This window comes from Simochromis diagramma, unplaced genomic scaffold (genome assembly GCF_900408965.1).
Source record: "Simochromis diagramma unplaced genomic scaffold, fSimDia1.1 OVJJ01000176.1, whole genome shotgun sequence".
Lineage (NCBI taxonomy): Eukaryota > Metazoa > Chordata > Actinopteri > Cichliformes > Cichlidae > Simochromis > Simochromis diagramma.
The window spans coordinates 6043664-6065450 of record NW_024386892.1 but is presented as its reverse complement, the minus strand read 5'-3'; positions in this window follow the sequence as shown (position 1 = coordinate 6065450).

Below are 21787 nucleotides of genomic sequence, written 5' to 3'. Positions count from 1 at the left end.
GGGCTTTGTGCTGTTCTGCTTCAAACTGGATGTCACTACTACTTCTTAGCTGCGAGACCATTATGGAGCCAAATGTCAGAATGTGATTCAGACACACACCCTCTCACATACATGTGCGCACACCAGCCCATCAGACACACTGGGTGACTTGGTGTCAGCCAGTAGTTGTGCCACGAAGGATGACTGTGTAAATAATTCACGGTGGATGTTATTCATTATGGATGTCTGATGATCTGCGAGAAAATGAATTATTGAAGCTTTTAGGAAGAGTGATTGAGCTCATTAACATGGAGGGTTGCCTTCTTTGTTTGATTTGACTAAAAAAAAAAAAAAGAAGAGTTCCTCCCTGTCTTCTTACCAACTTGTCCTCTACATCCTTCTATTCCTTGTCCTTCTTAAGAAAATCCTTATTTTGTGAATGCCGCCTGGAATTCTTTCTATAAAAAACTTTAACAATAATACATTTCTTAAAGTGTGAACCTATGATTTTCTTCATGTCGCAATGGTTTGCACAACAAAGGGCAGTTTACTGTTGGGGAAACCTGTGTTGAAGCTTGCTATTTACTTGCATCAGCCTTTGTAGAAGTTTGAACAGAGAGAGCAAAAGAGAGAAAAAAACAACAATCATCTGGTGAATTATGAAACTGCAAGGTCAGACGTACAGTTTTATCCATTTTATAAAAATGTCTGACTGAAAATATAAAAGTATAAAATATAAAAGTCTTCTGGTACAGCAGTAAGAGTAAAGCCATTTTTTATCAGCTTGTTCTGGCATACAGTCCTTCATGTAATTCTACAAATCCCCCAGAAATGAATCATTTTAAATTATTCAGTAGCATTGAAGCAACAACATAGCCCTTTGATGCTGTGATTAAGCATTTGGTAAAGGACATTTCGAGTACCTATATCTTTTTGAAACATGCACTGGCGTTAACCTACCTCAACCATCTCTACCACTTGCTTTTGGTTTTTTATTCTCCACTGAATGATGATCTGCACTTTTCATTTAGCTTCCTTTTCTCATTGCTAACTTCCTCAGCTAAGTATAATTTAAGTATATTGTTTGACATGATATAGTGTCATAGGCTTAACTGAGCAGAATTAACTAGCATGTTAAGACCTTTAGACCAAATGCCTTTTTCATACACACAGTTGTAATGTAAAGTATAAATACTAGGGGTGCAACGATACTCGTATCGATATTGAACCGTTCGATACAGTGCTTTCGGTTCGGTACGCATATGTATCGAACAATACAAAAATTTTAATTTATTTTATCAACTTTCCTTCTGACGATGCTGTCTGTGTTGAGCGCTCAGTGGATCTGCACTCGACACTGCAGCCTAGGCGGAGTAGTCGAACGCAGATTCACTGAGCGCAGGGCAAGCTAGCGAGACAGAAGTTAAGCTCTCCTTGCAACATGGCAAATTGAACCTCCCCCACCCTTATTCAGATCTGGCGTTTGGAACTATTTTGGTTTTCATGTGACGTATGACCCTGAAGGTAAGCGTGTCATGGACTAAAGTAAACCAGTATGTTGGATGTGCCACGCAATGCTCAATTACATGGGTGGGAGCTAGTGTGTTAGCGCAGTTTGCTCGTTAACGTGTTGTCCCGCGGTAGCTCGTTAACGGAGATTTGCCGTGTTGTGGCGTTAACATCATTTCAGATTAACGCTGACAGCACTAGTGGGAACACAACGAATATGACTGCACATTTACGCCGACAGCATTCTAGTGCACAGACAAGTGGAAGCAGACAAAAACAAGCAAGCATGCTACTAACTTTAGCCGAGTCATTTAGACAGCCGTTAGCACATTATTCTCCTCATGGGGACCTGATATGTTTAATATGCTGCTGAGAATATAGCCCAGAAGAAGCGTATAGTATAGCTTTTATTTTGGAAAGAGTCCAAGTGTCCCATTTCTCTGTAATAAACTCTCTTTTCCAAAGACGAGTGATTTCTCGATCAGATATATTTATTTTTTTTATTACTTTGTTGTTTCAGCAACATTAAATTTAAAAACTGTACTTTTGAGTTAAAATATATATTTATAATTTTAATAAATGACAAATTAAAAAGGCATGAACATTGTTTTTTGTATCGAAAAAATATCGAACTGTGACACCAAAGTATCAAACCGAACCGAACCGTGATTTTTGTGTATCGTTGCACCCCTAATATATACGTACCCAAAGGATTGTGATTTAGCAAAAAAATGTTTCCCCAAAAAATACATTATAAAAAAAATTGAATTGCCATCAAGCAATCCAAGCTTGTCCTGATGTTTCTAAAAAAAGAAAATGAAGAAATAGAGGTTCTGAGTTCCTCCAGATTCCAATTCCTAAGAGATGGCAGCAACAGGAACAATTTCATGATTTGATCCAGGATTTGAAGCTGTATGACAGCTTTTTGGGACCACTTCTGATGAAGGCAGAGAAATAATTTCAGAAAGCCAACTGATCCGGTGTCTAGCTGTGTGTCTGAGGTAAAATAGTCATATTTGATCATTTCCACATCTGCATTTGTTCTGCACCGGCACATTTTCAAATATTGAGAGCACACTTGTTGCAGTGGTCTGATTGGTCATATCTGCATGTGAAAAATAAAGCTTGATCCAAAAAAAGCTGCCGAGCCGCTGCCGAGCTGCTAGCCTGCCAGTGGTATCCTTTGCTCCAACTGGTTTTAACTTCGGTTGCTCACATTGTATTTGTGAATCATTTAACTCGCCCATTGTCTTCTCAACGTTAATGATTGTTTTCTTTAAAATCCCTTTTTAACAGTAACCCTACGTGTTCTAAAGAAATGCTTGTCCAGTGTTTAAATGTGATACCAATGGATTTCTTTTTATTTTTTACAAGCATCCATATGTGATCAGTTGGGAGTGAGACCTATTTCAGTATTGCCATCACTTGGCATGCCAAAAACATCAGTTAAACGAGGCGGCAGTGGCTTTTACAAAATTAGGGAATCAGTACAGGCTGTCATCTCTGTTTAAAGATGTTCCAACATAAATGTCTCATTTGATGTCTGTGATGATTTTAACCCATTTTCAGGCAGGCCTCTAATATGAGACATTAAGAGTAAAAGTTCACTCATTTCTAAACCCTGGTTAAAGGTGTAGGACCTGTTCTCCTGCAGTAGAAAAGGCTACACTTCTGAAGAGACTGAGTTTTAATTTGATACAATCAAATAAAGACATTTTGAAAACTGTAAAGGACTTTAAAATTCAAAATTCAGTTTTGCCGTATAAACTGTTTATCTAGAAATATGGTAGATGTGTGTTGTGTTTAAAGATGGGGTTTAAAAAAAGTAATCTATTACACTTCATCCCTTCCTGAGCACCAGCAGGCCTCATTACTAAGTAATGCAGTATTACATACTGATCAGAGAAAGAGATTTGTTACACTACTTATTGGTTTACTTTCACATTACTATGTGAAATAACCTGAAATGCATTATCATATAATCAGTTAACTATATAAACCTATTATTACTACTACTCATTGGAAGGTTGGGGGTTCGATCGCTGGCTGCTTCAGTCTGCAGTTATCCTTGGGCAAGATGCTAACCCCAGGTTCTCTCCAACTCTTCCATTGGAGTGTGAATGTTAGATAGAAAGCACAGAAAAGGTGCTGGTATGAATGAGTAAATGAGGCAAGTTGTGGCCTGTCGTGAAACCGCAGCCTTGGACCCAGCTGTTGCTTTATATCAATAAACATTTTTCATTCCCATTTAAGGTTGTGGTCCTTCTTATTGGAAGAGAAAGGATGGTACTTATCTTTATACTTCCTTTATTTAGATACATCTGGAAAGCTTTTTAGTAAACTTAAATAAATATGGAAACAATAAAAACTAAAAATCCACACGTTAAACTAATATTTTGTCAATCTTTTTTATTTATTTTCTTTATAGCATTCAGAAGGACACACACAGTTTCCTGTTATTGCACAGAAAATCTAGAAATAACGCTCTAAATACATTCTGCTTGGGAACATTGACGTCCAATATTTAGCCCTAGGGAGCTTCACTGGTGTCGGTTGTCACTGTAGGGACAGAAGCTGCAGCCAGCATCTGGTTTTCTTTGCAAAGCGTCGAGATTCAATGCAGGATTAGCCTTGCTGTCCGTGATAATGAAATCGGTGCAACAACCATCCAAAAATCAATACTAACACTTCATTTTTTAAATATTTTTGCACAGCCCTCTGTTGTAGAAGGGGATAATTATGGTTATTTAAACAGTAGACAAAGCTTGTGTATGCAGTATATTGTGTGAAACAATGACCACCGGTGCTGTCATTGTTTATTCACACAAACAAAAAGTCACCTGTCAGGAAAATATAACCATGAGTCATTTTAAATATTTGAACAAACCAAAGCTGCTGTTGAGGACTTTGACTTTATGTACAAAAGCGCTCGCACACACACACACACTCACACACACACACACACTGCTTAAACAAACAGACAGTGTGCCAATCCAGCCTGATTCCCTGCACACTCGCTTACATCAGTATAGAGCCATACTCACACCTACAGACACCCTGCGTTGCTGTGTGCTATCAAAGCGATGACGAATGGCGTGTATGATAGCAACACGCTCTCCTCTCTGTCTAACCTTTCTGAAATACTCGTGACATTCTCCCTGCAGCGCACCTTGTCTGCCTCCCTCACAGGCATTGTGCTGAATTAGCCAGCCATGGAAAACGGCTACTCTGTTGTCAAATGATTCACACGGATGAGCTGCAAAAAAACAAAAAAGTCTGGGCTAATTGGTATTCAAGAAGACGCCGTGCTACCTGTTTCAGAGAGTCTTCCTGTTTGAGAGGCTCACAGTGCCTCCGGGGAAAGTTTGAATGCAGTTGCAGCTGATGAATAGCTAATAACTTCTATTAGCTCATTTAATTACCTCTTTGCTTTTATCACAAGGCTGATTTATTTTCTCAACACACACACGGGCTGCAGCAATTGCGCATCATTTTAAAGCTGCAGCACACGGCCCTGTAAGAGATTTTGGAAGATTAAATGCGTAAATGCCTTCGGAAGCGAGGGTTTAACACGGATGTTCGACTCTGAGCTCGCGAAGAGACAACCAAACTGATCTTGTCAGTTGAAAAAGGGCTTTTCTTTCTAAACAAAAATCAAAGCAAAAGACGGAGAGAGAGAGAGACACGTAGGGAACAGGCCAGTTAAAAGTGGGCCTGATAACTCCAGCTGTGCAGCATCACACATTTGAAGCACCAAAAAAGAGGCTTTCTTCTCCCTGTCTCGTCTAACCTTGCACACTAATTAACAAACTATTATAGTGACAGAAACGTCTGCTGAGCGCTTTCAATGAAAATGTCTAAAAACAGTTGACTGGCAGCTCCAATCACCACTCATCTCCCACTGTTTTTTCCTCTCTCTATTGTTTAGTGTACACAAATTAGAAGGAAATCACAGTGGTACCATTTTGGGGGAAAAGTGCAGCAGGAGAGAACGTTTTAAATGAAAGACTCTCTCTGCCAGATAAATGGATCCCACTGAGTGAGCCTGTTCACACAGTCACTTAGTCACCCAGTCAGTCAATCAGTCAAATGAACATGCAGATTGTTCAACACCTACCGGAATGAAGAGAACATCCACGTACTGAAGCAACAGCCCAGAACACACACCAGATGGGGGAACCTATTAATTGATCAAATATTTATAAGATGCAAATGTGGGGGGAAAGAAAATGATGCCGTCGCTGTCCCTGAACACCTGTTTCCCTGCCGGCTTACTGAGCTCTTGTTTACCACCTGTCTTTGTACATACTTCCTCACTTCCTGAGCACCAGCAGGCCTGTGACTTTGCCTCATGTCTCACTGCTTAAAGATTCTACAGCTTGTTGGCTAGCAGTGTTGTGCGCTACAATTATCCAGTAAACAGGTATGTTTACCCTTTCCTTTACCATCTGTATTCATTTAATCACCTACATATTACATCCCTGTTCACTGCTCCGTGTCTTTTTGCATACCTTGGTCCACTAATGTCAAAAGATTATGCTCTAATTGGCTTTTTGTATGCTAATGGCTATAATGGACTGTATATAACAGTGAATGTAGGCTCGCTTTTAGCATGTGGACTGACCGTATTTGCATGACAAGTTGGAGCGCTACATTTTCATCTACATACATGTGACAGGTAACAATAATGTTAATTGCTAATTAGTGCTAAGAAACAACAAAATACAAAAGAAAATTGAATTTCCCTGAGCAAAGATCTGTGCTGCACAGCATTGTTAGATAATCCAAAACAAACATGCTAAAAGGTCCAGTTTGGGGACTTGGAATCTTGTCAGATGCCTGAAATTGCTGTTACGGGCAACTGAGCTCCTCACTTCATCTCTAAAGGTGAGCCCAGACACCTCATTTTTGTTTCTGTATCCACCCAGAGCTTGTGGCCGTAGGTGAGGACAAGAACGTAAATGAACCAATAAATCGACAGCTTCACTTTCACGCTCTACCACAACAGCATGCGCACTACTGCAATCCATCCGTCAATCTCCCACTCCATTCTCAGTGGACACTCTACCTTTCCAGTGGGAGAAGTTAGTGTTTACATCATAGTGCAGTGGCAACTACTGTACTGCAGAAATCGCTTGAAGTATTTTCATAGGTGTTTGTATGTCTGTGAACAGATTTTGTCAATAACGTCACAGCTGGTGGATTTTGTGCAGCCCAGTTTTGCAGCAAAACGTGACACAGTCACAAAAAAGTCTATTATATTGAGTACATGGACACAAATGTCCCGTTTTTTTCTTATTTTCGGTACAAATCTCATCTTAGAACATATTTCTGCTTCCACCTCTAATGTCATTTGTAAGGATGCCTAAACCTAACAGACTGAAGTGAAAAGCAATACCAAAATTATTGTAAATTATTGGTATTTAGACAACAATACTTTGTGTACATGAACAGAAATAAGTAGTTTTCATGAAAACGTGCTAATAATAAGAGAATGTTTGTGGTCACAGAGAAACACAAAAATAATGCAACAAATTACTTTCTCCTTTGTATTTAAGTACAATACCGCCTCACTCTTAGGAACATTTTGCTGTGTAAAATATGTAATATAAGTACATTTTTTTAAATTAATGACCCCAACACTGATCACAACAAAGTGCCGAAATACCTCCACAAACACTTGACCACACAGCCTGCAGTTATTATCGCACTTGCTTAGCGATGTAAGCAGAGCCAATGAGAACCCAGTGAGACTCGATAAGAGAATTGATAAGTGATATTGATGATGGAATTGTTAAATAATTATCAGTTTCCATCTCCAATCATGTGAGACTGTGTTGCTTGGTATGAATAGCTTCTATCTGCCGAGTATGTCATGATTTTTCTTTTTTTAAAAATTCTTTCCACACAAAAGCAAAACAGGTGTAGTCGATGGAGTTCTGACAAATGCCTCACTGCCTGAGTATCTGAGAATCCTGCACCTTAATGATCTGTAATGTATGGAAAATGTAAATGAAGGAAAAACAAGGTTTTTGAGCACTTGAATTTGCAGAAAAATAATGAGCTCAGTCTGTGTTTCTAACTTGTCGCTATCAGAGAAAATGTCAGTGTACATGTTGAGTGTCACGTAAGCCGTGTGCTTATGGTTTCCTTGAAGCAGGAAGTCATATAACATAAATGAAAGCGCACCGGCTCATCCACGGGGGATCAGTGTCAGAGGTGGGGATACGCTTCACAGCTTCATGACAGAAGGGCACAAAGAAGGAGCAGGAGTTCGTTGTTCTTGTCTTTAAAGGGTTAGCGCAGCTGAGGGAGGCTGACAGGAGTGCCAAAACTTGCAAGTGTCTTTTCTTAAAGAACAAAAGCACAAGTATGAAAGGTTTTTGAATTGTGCGAGAGGAGGCTTTGTTAGCAATCAAAAGGATTTTAAGTGAGATTTCCAACCCTTTTCTTTTAATAACTTTTTGTGCTTTGAGGGAAAAAAAAAAAAACAATAAAAATGCTCTTGACATGTTGGTGCCTGGTGGTTAATTTATTCTTTGTTGCAGACAAAGATTTAGAACCTGTGATTCAATGAGTCGCTGCTTTAATAACTACATGAACATTTTCTTTTAAACAACAGAAATTAATTATATTAGTTGAAAGTTTTTTAGAAAAAGATAGAGCTGTAGATGGCAAATTAAATTAAACAGGAATACCGAAGCAAGAAATAGAGATGGAGCTACAAACAGCAGCAGGACAAAAGCCTGGCTGTAAGAAATGAAAGAAAAAGAACGTCTTTGATTACTGCACTGCCACTAAATGTTAGGTGGCACAATTTTACATCATGTTTTCTTGACACCACGTTTGGTGTCAAGATGATAGTTGCTGGCATTGCTGCTGATTTGATTGGTTGTAACAGACAAAGACTACATAGGAGGGGAAATACCTTCATGGAGGTTCTACGAGACTTGGCCTGAGATATCTTGACACTGGGGACCTACCACAGGACTGCAAGGCTGAAGGCAGTGTGCATGTTTGAATACAGCGGTGATACCAAGTGCCAATTTATTTACTTGTGCTTCCTGAAAAAGGGCTCGCGAGCCTCTGGGCTGGGCATCCTCTGTCCTCTATTCTTCATTCATCCAGAAATCAATCACAGTAAGCCAACTAGAAGGATGTCATGATCCTCTCTTATGAAGATGTGCTTTAGGAAGAAGAGGGAAAAGCCTGATGAAGGGACTATAGGATATTGTATTATTGTCGTCCTGCTATCTGGAAACCTTTCTGCAGCCATTGGAATAGGTTTAATTTGAGTAGAACTTAGATGATCATCACATGGGAAACCTTGACTAGTAACCACTTTAATTCTGACCTTTTCAGTCCTCTTTTATGTTGGTCTCACTTCAGATGTGAGAATTTGATATCAGACTGTTTTTTGTGTATCTTTTAAAATGTTTTAACTTGGAATAGCAACTTGATTAAATGCTCTTGAAGTAAACTTTTCCGATCAGTTATTTTAATTCATAAGCTTGTGGTTTGACTGTTGCTCATTTGTGTCGCATTAATATTTCTCCTTGTTTGCTGTACTTATTCAAAAAAATCACAAATATGTTTTGGAAAGATCTTTAGGATTCATAGATTTCTTAGCTGTGTTACTGAGTCCAACTGAAAACAAGAAGTTGGTTATTTCGCACTTTTTCGAAACCTAAGAAAAAATAAAGTGAGTCACAACTTCGTTTTTGAGGAAAAAACAAAGTCTACATATGAGACCTCCTCCTTTCTGGCTCCTCTGCATTTATTAACACTGCCAGCGTGCAGCTGCTGACTGAGATCACAACGCCGTGCGTGTACACGTGCCTGTGTAAGCTTACCACAAAAGATTCAATAGTGGTATTAACTTATAATTCATATTTTGGGAGCAGAAAGTTTGAGAAAGAAAATAGATGTTTGCTGCCCGAGGCATTCCTTGTTTAGTAGGGGAATGTCAAATGCATGTGTGCTAATTACTGGAGGACGGCTCTGTATTAACCAACTCTAGTGCATCTTTAAACTGGCAAATTTAAGATTCTTCTTAGTGCCAGCTGTGAGACTCTCCGCTGTTAGGTTTGGCTACACACACACACACACACACACACACACACACACACACACCAAGAGTTCTTATTAACTTTGAAGGCTGGGTTTGATGCTGTTGCATGTAGTACAATAAGAAAAGCTGCCTTTTGGGGTTTCCATTTGCATGTGTTGATTTCTATATGCGACAGTGTGCCTGAATTATTAGTTTAATTCTCCCCCTTTAAGTCACTGAATTAGTGCTGTTTAAAAAGAAAAGCCCAGTAAAAGTGCCTTTTTTGGGATTGTGAGGAGAGAGATTGTGAGGGGAGAAGAGACGGTGAGAAGGGGGAAAAAAACAAAAAAACAAAACAAAACACAAAACACCTGGATCACCTGTATGGAGAAAAAAAAACAGAAGAGAAAGCAAACAACAAAGAGCAACATAATAAAAAAAACAAAAAAACCAGCACCATCACAATAAACTAGCTAGCAGTAGATAACAGTAGATACTAAATAATAAACGATATTGTGCAAGCACGCAAGATAGACAGCGCACAATGTGCTTTGAGGCAGCAGCCAAGAAAGCTGTAGTCCGCGTCTGTGAACACCTGTGTGTACACCTGTGTGCATACCTGTGTGGATCAGCATGCTTGTATTCCAAAGGTTTCTCCATCTAACGATCTGCTAGGGAGTGTGGGGAGCCACAGCCCCGTCCTCCAGGGCATGAAGCAGGTATGGAGGAAATCCAGGCCCCAGATATCCAGAGGCCCCAGAGTACAAGGACCCGAGGAGGACCACCAAAGGGGGGGGGAACCGTGCCACCCTCCTGGGAAGAGCTGAGTAGAGCCCCAAAGGAGAGGTCACCCCGCAGCTACGGAGCAGAGGCCAGAGGGGGTTGCAGTGGCGTGCCCGCGGGCTCCGACTCACTTTCTGACTCACTTTTAAAGTGGAGCGAGCTAAAGCAGAGGGACACGTAGAAGTCTGTCGGTCTGAAAACTGACCAGAGATCAGACACTACATAAAGTCAAAGTATAATGTGGGTAGAGGCCGTTCACCCACACTCATCCAATGATCCACTTCAGCCAGCTTTGCAGACAATTCATTTGATTTCTTTTTCAAACTGTGGTAAAAAAAAAAAACATTAAAGGGACTAATTTTCAAATGATACGTCATTTCTAATAAATCAGTTTTGGAAAGCCTTTGCTGTGTGACATAGATAAGCTTCTTTTTTTTTTTTCCCCCCAAATCCAGTTATTATAAACCCAGTAAATGCCTTTTAAAATCCCATTTGAGCAGTTTTCATGAAGGCATTGTGTTGTGAATTATTCATAGGGTCTCATTCTGGGTTGTTACTGATCAAAATTTCATGGTTAACATCACAAAATCAGGTTTAATAAAAGATATATACCTGTGTCATCCACCCGATTAGAGGCCATCCACAGGGATCGGTAACATTTACCTCCAGAAAAATGACTAAAAAATAATTAATGCATGAAGGGTAAATTTAAGGGCGTGAGATTCCCAATATATAGGCATTAAAACACGAAATAATAGCACGCTAGTGTTTGCACTCCTCACTCCAGTAATGATTGTGGAATCACTTTCAAAATATTTTGCAGCATCCTTTTTTTCCCCACAGCAGAAATATTGCATTAAACTAATGAAGTTTTTTTTTTTTTTACCTTGCACTTTCATCTGCTTGATAAATTATTTTTAAAAAATAACCTGCCATCTTTGTTGGGAGCTCAAAACTACCGGGATGGAAGTGCAGATATTTGGCTTTATTCAAACTCATATTAGTGAAGGTTTTCTAAAGAAACATTTCAGCGCTGCTTGTTGACTGCTGGCTGTTTGTCTGTTCTCTACTGTTTGGAACAGGGAGACTGAATCATTTCAATGAAACTTGTTTTCTGGCAGACATTGAAAAAGTCATTCCAGGTTACTGCACAAGGTTTCAAATGTTCTGCATGTTTTCACAGTTTTCACCTCATGGAGCGTTTGCATTAGTGGCAAAGCATAGAGTATACAGAGATTCCTGAGCCGGCGAAGCTTATTGGCTCACCTGAAAGGAATAAAATAACATTTTATCTTATTCAGTGGAGCAGTATTCCAAATCTCATTGTGCAAAAGGAACCAGATTTCAAGAATAATAATTTAAATTTTTAAAAAAAAAAAACTCTTTGATTTTTCTTGTAGGTTGTAGTTGTCTGTGAAGAAAAGCACTCAGAATATAGAATAAAAAGTCTCCAAAAAGTTGATTCTGTTCATCTGGACGTAGCGTTCTGTGGGAGAAACGTTTTGCCACTCATCCAAGTGACTTCTTTCACCATCTTACAATGATGTGATTGCAGCCATTCCCCATCTCTCTGTGAATGGTACTCATGGCCATTGATCAGTGGTCTTTGATCAGTGGTTGTTGATCAATGGTCATGAGAATTTGCATAATTAAGATTAAGGAACTGACCTCCCAGCCTATTGTTCCTTCAGTGGGCTGGTTTCAGTCATTATGCAAATGTACTGTGTATAAGTTTGGGGAAACCTGCAGCCAGCTGAGACTGAAGAAGTCACTTGGATGAGTGACAAAACATTTCTCCCACAAAACGCTACGTCCAGATGAACAGAATCAACTTTTTGGAGATTTACTTTCCTGGATGATTGAGAATGCATCAAGACATAGAATAAAAAGCTTAGTCATAAGTCAAAAACTACGCATTATTATCTACTCTTAAAGAAAAAGTTTTGACAGGGACAAATCCATCGTTGAAATAAACTGTAAGAACTCTTGCAAGTCACCAGAGCATCACATTAGTATGCTGGTGACATGACAGAGGGTGGATATTGAATACAGATTCATTAGGACAGTCCTGTTTGTGAGGTCCTGTGCAAGATTAATCATTTGCAAGACACCATCTTGCGACTAGTGTTGGGTGCAACTTGTCTCACAGAAATGCATTATTGCAATCACATTACATTTTTGTTACTCTGTATTATAATGCATTAGTTTATAAATTCAATAGTCACATCACAATTTTCTGCATGATGGGTGGATAAAAAAATGTGCTTGATTTATGTGCACTTCCACAATACTCAATAATATAAAAAAGGTGGAGGTATTACTTATATTTTATTGCACAAAGTATGGAGGCAAAGAGCAAACTGTTCCTAGAAAAATCAGTCCATCAATGCAAACTTGTCTTTAAAGCTCTTCAAACAACCTGCTGATCTCTGTGATGCCAAAATGAAACTAGCAGCACAGGTTATACTGCAGAGTCACACAAATGTAAAACATCACTTTGAAAAGGGAGTAAAGAATGTAAGTCATTAGTTATTTTTTAGAAAGAGTAATATGTACTACGTTACTATTTTTAAGTTAACACCCAGCTTGAAGTTTCACAGCAGTTTGCATCACACTTGCTGTTCCCGTTGTTTATATACAGTCTGTGTTTGCACCATTGCTGATAGCTAATAACACAAATACATTTATCTGACAGTTTGACGATTGTGGGCCAATTACCTTGCAGTGGTTTTCCTGTCCAGTCTCTTAGCAGCTGAAAGATAAAACCATATGTTTAAATATTATCTATAAAGTCTTTGTTCTCCTACATGATCATAAAAAAAGTAAACCATGATTTGTTCATATTCCTAAATTCATCCTATATCAAAGGATGAATAAATATTTCCCTAGATAGGCACACAGATGTACTTTTGTTTTTGTCTCCTTTAGTCTGCCTTCTTACTTTTCTCTCTCGTATCATAGCACAGCAGTATTAGCATATGAGTCAATGTACAAGTGGGGCAACACCTGGGCTAACATTTAGTCTCCATGCAAAAAGAACAGCGCAGAGAACGATGGCTCACTGACATGTCAGGTATCGTTTACCTCCAAATCTGCTCAGAGTGGCTTTGTAGATGTAGGGTGAAGCACCGTATGTGTGTCTGTTTAACCCCGGGACCTAAGCAGATGCTTCACTTAACACGCCGGTGAGCGTTGCTCCTTCCTTCATTATTTTTAAATGTCATGTTGTCTTTGTTTTTTTTTTTCACATACGCAACACTGTACACCGCAAATGTCACAGTCTCAGCCCAGTGTCTGTCTTCTGTTATACCCACCAGTGTTTATTTTATTTCTACACACAAATCAATAGAAAATTCAGACAGGATGGTAAATGAGCTCCTTTGTCCCTAAGCAGGTACCGCTAGGGTGCCTCTAGTCGAGAGATTCAAGCCCTTATTTTTTGCCACTAAGCTATTAGAAAACTGAATTGTGCAGCTCACCACAATCTAACCATGTGAAAGTGATGCCTCATGATTAGCATGAACCACATGTTTTATCCTCACTTTGGTTTTTGGTTCCCATGCACATCTCCCCATGTGCCCTACCAGTCAGTGGAGCATGTGTGTACAAAGTGCACCAGTCTTGTATACTTAAAGGGCATGTTGTGCTTCAGTTAATATAACCTCTTCAGGGAAAATGTCTTGAATGATTAAATTAGCAGCATGTGAGCTCAAGCACACATAATTTCACCACCTGAAGCTTAGTGACTAATTGATTGTTTCTGAGCAAGTAACAGCAGCTGGTATTGGGTTCAATGTGCACACAATCTTAACCAGTGGTGGCATTATGTGACCTTGCCTGCCCTGATTTCAAATCAAAAATAGTTTATACTTTTTTATCGTGCAGGAGGCAATTTTACTACATGCATATCCCCTTTATGTCCCGATAAACGTCCAAGGAAGACAGAAGTGTAAGGGCCAAGGGGTACCACACTTTACACTCCTGTCCCACATTCTTTCCTGAGGGCACTGCATATTATTTTAAGAACCAATGGGTTTTGCACCTGAGGCTAAATTCTCACAGTTGGAAAGTTTTGCAGACAAAAAATAAATAGAAAAAAAATCCACCCACAAACATCCCTATGCTATCATTGTAAATACCGTCCACTGAATGGGCCGCCATTACGATAAGACCACTGCTGTTTTCATCCTCTCCTCTGCTGTTTGTTGCACAGTGTGTGACCAGCCCCACTGGTAGTGAAACAGAAGGTAGAGACGAGCAGAAAAACACCTGAGGAGACTTGCACTGAGCTTAAACGAAACAAGTTTGAATGGCTCAATAAAATGAATGCACCCTTTTTAACTATTTGGATTTATGGGAACTGTTTGTGCTGTGTACTCTCTGTGCAGCCAGTTACAACAAGTCAAAGTAGGATGTGAACAACAGCTCCGTTATTCAAGTGTTTAAAAGTAAAAAAAAAAAATTGCACTTTCACTCTTCTCAATCAATCAATCATTATTTTGACTGACTGATGTGAAATCTACCGTGGTAGTGAGGTGAAACCGGAAAAAAAAGTCTCTGTCTTGAATACACTACCCATACACTTTCCTCCTTTCTTTACCTTTACTTTTGTGACAGAGGGGACAGATGACTTATTGCTGCAATTTTAAATTTTGCATTATTGAACAGTGACTTTGTTTCAGTTTGACTTCTAAATCAAGCAAACCAATTTAAGAGAGAAAGTTAATGTCACGTTACTTTATTTTAAGCTTTTTTTTTTTTTTTAAATGTGTCGTTTCAGTATTTTTAATCCCCATTTCAAATTTAATTACCAATACTGATAAGTAAAAATATCTTCTTGCAAACATTAGCCAGCCTTTAACCTCCCGGCTCCTTCACAAAGCCTAGGTAATAACAGACTGTGCTTTTGTGCGTTCAGAGCTACTGAGTGGGCGCGGGTACTGCCTCCTGCACACTCTATCCAGGCAGCTCCCTCGCATAAACCACTGTGTAATCCCAGGAGTGCAGAACTGTTCAACGTGGAACGCATCCTGCTGTGTGCTACCCGTGAGAAAGTGGAACATATCTAAACCTGATTCTGTCAAAATTATCTGAGGTGTGATGGCTTCAGTTTCTACAAGCTTCATTTTTTAACTTAATAAAGTAGAGTTTGAAATTTCATTATTTTTACTGTCTGGTCTGTTACAGAGTTACCACTTTTGATTTTCTACTGTTGCTATGTCTATTTTGGTGTATGGCATATCGCTAGTGGTTGGTAAAGATCGTGGTCACTAATGCATTGATGCGTACTCAATAATCCAGGTAAAGAAATCCCAGAAAGCTAATTCTGTTCATCTTCATTTTCAGTGGGAGACACCTTTTGTTACTCATCCAAGTGACTTCTTCGGTCTCAGGTGACTGCAGGTTTCCCCAGCTTTAAAAACAGTACATTAGCAAAATGACCATAACTAGCACCACCTATTACCAGTGGGTCATGAGAAGAGTTTCATGTTCATTAATGTGCAATTTGTCATGACTGGTGATCAATGGCCATAAATATTATTCAAAGCGGTGGGGAATAGCTGCAATCACAGCATTGTAAGATGGTGAAAGATGAACCTTTAGGCCCACTCCTCGATTTTCACCTAAATGGCCTCAAACCAGCGTGCGGCTCCATGTCCAGGATGTATACATTCGCAGCAGTAAAGGCGTGGTCACTGGTCTGTAAATATAAAATAACTGTGGTAGCTCTTCTGTGTTGTGCCATCTGCTTAGTCAGAGGTTGAGTTCCCTGATGTATAAATCACAACAATCATCCTGGCAATTAATAGGATACACTGTATCATTCTGTTTCTGCCAAGGGACCCAATCCTTGGGGTGGACACATTTTGGGCTTAGTGTGTTTTGTTTTTTGGAAATCCACAGAGATATGGTGTTTTGAGAATACCCTGACACATAAAGATCACTAAACGTTTTCACCTAGGCAGCAGTTGTCCTTCTTACCTACAGTGACTGAAGCATTCTTAAGGTGCCTTACATACATCTATAAATATCAGTTTTTTAAAAAGGGAGAGCTGTAACATCGTGCTGTTCAATACATCATTTTCAATAATTCATTTATGGATCTTTTGCCTTTCTGTGCTACAAATGTGCTTCTGTTGGGAATAAAAGTGGCCTGAGGAAAAAAGTAAAATACTTTGTGCAAAACACAAGTTTCTTGGACAGTTTTAGGATTATTTTATGGTTTTACTGGTTTATTGCATTTTATAGAGAAACAGTAAGATTAGCATGAGAGGTTTTAAGACATGAGACATGAATCATGAGCTGCTGTCAGAGCCGTTCAGAGTTTTATAGTACTACACGTTTCTAAGGATGCTGTGCCTCATGGGACAGTTTTATATCCTCATGAGACACGATTGTGCAAAACACTTCCCTTGATGCATTCATTTGGCATGAAACTGATGCTTAACCGTTACTCAGATTCTCTTTTTTCCTGCTTTAGTCTAAAGAGAAGTGAAGTACCTGGCAACTACTTGAAATGCATTCAGTGCATAATAAAATACATTTGGCCAATATTTGCATTTAGATTTTTTTCAAAACTCAAATGGTTTAAAAAAGTATAATATAATATTTGATTGTAGCCGTTTTAGCAGCTCATTATACAGACTTAACATTATGGAATAGCGAAAGGAAGACATTTGCATTTGGTCTCAGGCTTAGCATGGTTTGAGCGAGTGGTTTTCCTTCCCCAATTCTTCCTTTTTTTCTTTCCTTCACTTAGCATCTCCTTTGTAGTCAGCATCCATAAGTTTGTCTTAAGCAGCTGTGAACTGCAGACCTCAATGCAGGATGCTGAACACAAAAATTAAGCTAAAAATCAGCATTGGATATTGTTTGCTTGAAGGCTGTAAACAAAGCCAAAAAATACTTATATATTCAAATATATTCAACAACCATCAGTAATTGAATCGTTGGTGAACACAGAGCAAAAAGCCACACAGCAACAACAAAGTTTAGACAAAAACTGAGGGTTTAAATACACAAAGGCTGATTAGTGGACACAAATCTCTAATAGTACCAGTTATATTTTATTTATATTTATTTATTTTCTTAGTCATTTTTTACAGCGTTGTATGTTGGAGCAGCAGTTTATCGGCAGCTGAGAGGAAGAGGTTGGATAAACTCATTAGGACGCCAGCTCTGTTCTGGGATGCACCCAGTGCAGGTGGTGGGAGACAGAAGGACTCTGGTCAAAATAACATCTCTGATGGACAGAGTCTCCCACCCCATGCATGTAAATGTTGCTGAACTGCGGAGCTCCTTCAGTGACAGACTGCTGCATCCTCGAAGCACGAAGGAGCGTTTCCGCAGGTCCTTCCTCCCTGCAGCTGCCAGACTGTACAATCAGAACTGCTCCCAACAAACATAGATGTTTTTTTTTTTATTTAATTTAGTTACGGTACAGTACTCTGTTTTTGGTAATCATCGTCCTTGATGTAAATATGTAAAAATTGTGTATGTTTCTGTTCTGTGTCTTGTGTACTGTTTGTTTGTATATGTGTCTTTCTTGCTGCTGTTACACCCAAATTTCCCCTTGTGGGACAATTAAAGAATTATTCTATTCTATTCTTTATCTATATTAATTGATACTATATGCAGCGATACATACATTTCTGTTTCAGTGGTCATTTTTAGATGCTTTTAAAATGTCATTAAGATTTTCATGAATCGAGATCTGAATGGATCAGGAGTTTCCAAGAGGTTAGTATCACTTTCAAGTTGAAGTCATTGCTAAGGTATATGTAGCTTCACACAGTGTCCCTCCAGATGGTTCACAAGTAAGAGCGAATGGTCAACAGCTTTAGTATTATTGGAGTTAAATGACGCAGCAAGATGTTATAGCTGCTCTCCATTTTTAAAGATGATCAGAGATGCTCATTTTATGGAACATTTAGTTCTGTACAGTTGCTCTAACTGTACTAACTGACCAGAGGATAGCTGGAATTTGCAGTATCACAGTATGCATAGTATTTAGGCGTTTCTCAGATTTGTGTAAAATAGTCAAATGAAAAGGTAATAAAGAATTACAGTCTTGGGCTACACTTTAAATGAAAACAATGTGGCAAACACTAGGTATGTGAGAGTCATCAAATAAACAAAAAGCTAAAGACATCAACATTTATTTAGCCTTATATTAGCTAATATTAGCAACCATAATATTGCGACTTCACCAGACTGAGTGTCTGAGGAAGACAAAATGCATTTCGTCTCTTATGTCGCTGATACCTTAAAATGGAAGAAGTGGAATGTGTTTCTTCTTTAAAAAAATAAGCACTTTAATATCTCAAAGAAACTTATATAAAATGTTTTGCAAACTGTTCATAGGCAGCGGATAGCTTTATGATGGGATTTCACAGGCATTCTTTTTATGCCATTCAATCACAAGCATTTTGTTGGACTGACAGCTGAACTCCTATTTAATCTCATCCCAGCTTTCTATCTAGCAGGAAGGCAGGCGCAGTTCTGAAATGTGTTTATTGGTTTCTTTAGCTGGCAACAAAGTTACACTTTCATGTGTATTCTGTTGCTTTCCACGAGTGGGATAACACTGATGGGATAACATTTATGTAATCATAGCATGCAAAACGGAAAATACCAAACATGCATGAAGGTAAAATTGTTGCATCCGTGAAAAGAATCTCCCGAAGTCTCAGGAAAATGTGCATCTTTAGCCTTTTGAAGGCTAGGCTTATTTTTTATTGTTTTAAAAGGAAACTTTTGATTCAATCATTAAACTAGAGAATTTAAATAAGAACCCTTCTATGAGGAAAATTCTGTGGGAATGGTAGCAGTTGTCACTGTCTATACCAGAAAGAAAAGAAAGAAAAAGGCCCAATAACTACAGTTAAGTCCTATCAGTGAATCCTGTTGCAGATCCAGTGGTTTGCCTGCAACTGGCCCTCAGATGGACCATCTGTCCACACAGACATACAGGTGGCCAGATGGTCTAACATATTTGCTGGCCCCTGGGCCCCACAGACAGAGACAAGAGGAAAATTGGAGGCTTTCCACATCAGCCTTCTGCAAAATAAAACATATAAACAGACTCTCTCCGTCACAGATGTGCACACAGAAGCGAGAATATAGAATGAAATGTGACTCTTTGACCACACGGAGGTATCATCAAAAACAAATGCTTGAAAAGAAGTGTCTTCAGAAAAACCACACAGTATATGTGTGTTTTAACAAATAGTTGTGACTGTAGACTGAATGATATTGTGAATTAAGTCTGCATGAATTGAAAGGAAATGGTATGTAAGTTATTAGCAGGTGATTACTCCCCGAAACTGCCCTGAATACTTACATTTCTCTAGACAAGTGTGCTGTAACCCAACAAAGGTACAAAGGTAATCTAACGATTTCTACTCAGCATCTGAAAACAATCCAGAGCTTACAGGAACTGTAGTTTCGTACATTTGGTCGGGACCATGGAAGAGAAAATGATACGTTGACTACACATAGACAAAATATGTCTAATGAAGGAAAGGGGAAAAAAACCCAACAAAATTTAAATAAATAACAGGTGGCATTATGTTAATGAATCATGAGGCAAATGACTAATAATTCTGTACTGCTGTTTAACCCAGTTCCAACAGAGGGCCTTCACTTATGTGTGCTATGTCTGTCTCATTATTTATTATTAATGGATTCATGCATAAGATAATGTGTTAAATAAATAGCAAATATGAGCAAGTTGTCCATCTTCCTAAAAGGTATATATGTCTGAACTCACTGGTCAAATGTATTAAAGGCATTTCTTTATATTTTGTTAGAAAAATTGAAAACATGTTGTGGTGGGGCGTGGTCTGCGGTGCCGTGCAGAGAGGGCAGACGCACCTGCACGGCATCCGTAATCACGCCTGCCGAGTTAAAACACCGGGACTCAGGTGTGTGTTGCGTTGTGGTGAGTGTAAATAAAGATGGCTCTGAATGATGATCTGTGGTCCCGGCGTGCCTTATTCTCACCACACATGTACGACAATTTATTGAAAAATATGAGCATATTCATGGAAATACTACTACCTCAATTCTTCAACACATCCTAAATTCTCAGCCAAACTTTTTTTTTTTTTTTTTACGTCTTCAGGAATAGTTCTCCAGGCTTCTCGAAGGACATTCAAACTCTTCTTTGGATTTTGGCTGCCTTTTTTTCCATTCTCTGTCAAGTTGATCCCACGCCGTTTCAAAAACGTTGAGATCCAGGTTCTGGGGAGGCCAATCCATGACTGAGAGTGCTCCATTGGTATTGCAGATGGTACTCAAGACGCAAGACTCTTGCACAGCACTATATATTCAGGAATAAACAACTAAAAGACTGTATGGTTTAGAAAATGGTTTGTGAAATGTGAAGTATCGGCAAATGTATAGTAATGTATAGAGTGAAGTATAAAAGCAGTATTGCATTGAAACTAATTTCATATGTTAACCCATTTTCTAGAAATAAAAGTCCAGAGCAACACTTTGGCTTGGTTTTAGTATTGAAAAAATCACCTCCCAAAAAATAGATTGTCTGAAGATTGCACTTGCACTAGAAAACCAATTTAACAGAACAATTTCATGTCTCATTTTGTTTTGTGCTTTTGACATAGGCTCACTGCCGTACATCCCTCTGCTCAAGCTGGCCTCCTCTCAGTCCTCTGGCCTTTGCTCGGTCTGCTTCACTTTCTTTTTAAAGCTCCTGAACTCCACTCTACTTATCTCCCAAGTCATTTTACTTTCAGTGATTTTGTAATCAGCTCCCCATCATGACTGTCTGCAGCTTACTTCTAATAGGTTTTCCTGTGGCTAATATCAGCTCCTTGTCTCTGTATGCTATTAGCCTCTTTAATGAAAGCATGACCCCTATCTGTGGCCCTGCCTCAGTCTTCCTCTCAGCCCATCCAGAGCTTTAGACGTCGCAACAGTGAAGTGATGGAAAATGTCACTTCTTGTCCATATTCAATTTGATCTTAGCTATTATGGCTCTGTGGGGCTCAAACACAGCTAAGGCTACAGCTCGAGGCTGAAAAGGGAGTTTGTTGGTTCTTTGTGATATTTGTCCACATGATGGGATCATTGAGGAAGCTCAACATAGCATGCAGAGCCCAGATTTTGATCTCAGCAGCTGTTTCTGCAGCCATGTTCTTGAAGTGGTTGTACAACAAAGACAGACAAATGAAATATGAACAGCGGAGAAGGCGCTTCTCACAGTAAGACAAACCTTTCTCTGGTTTGAACTTCAGCAGGTTCTCGCAACAATGCCTAAATGCATTGAGATGCATGCAATGTGATTATTTGACATTTGTGTTCGCAAGCACTTGAAAAGATGTCCCTAATGAAGTGGATGAATGTGGTACGTTCAGTATAAATGTGGCTTATAGTGTAGAATGTTTTCAGTTGTTTCTTGGACTAGAACAGTAACTATACAAATGCAGTCCATACGAGGAG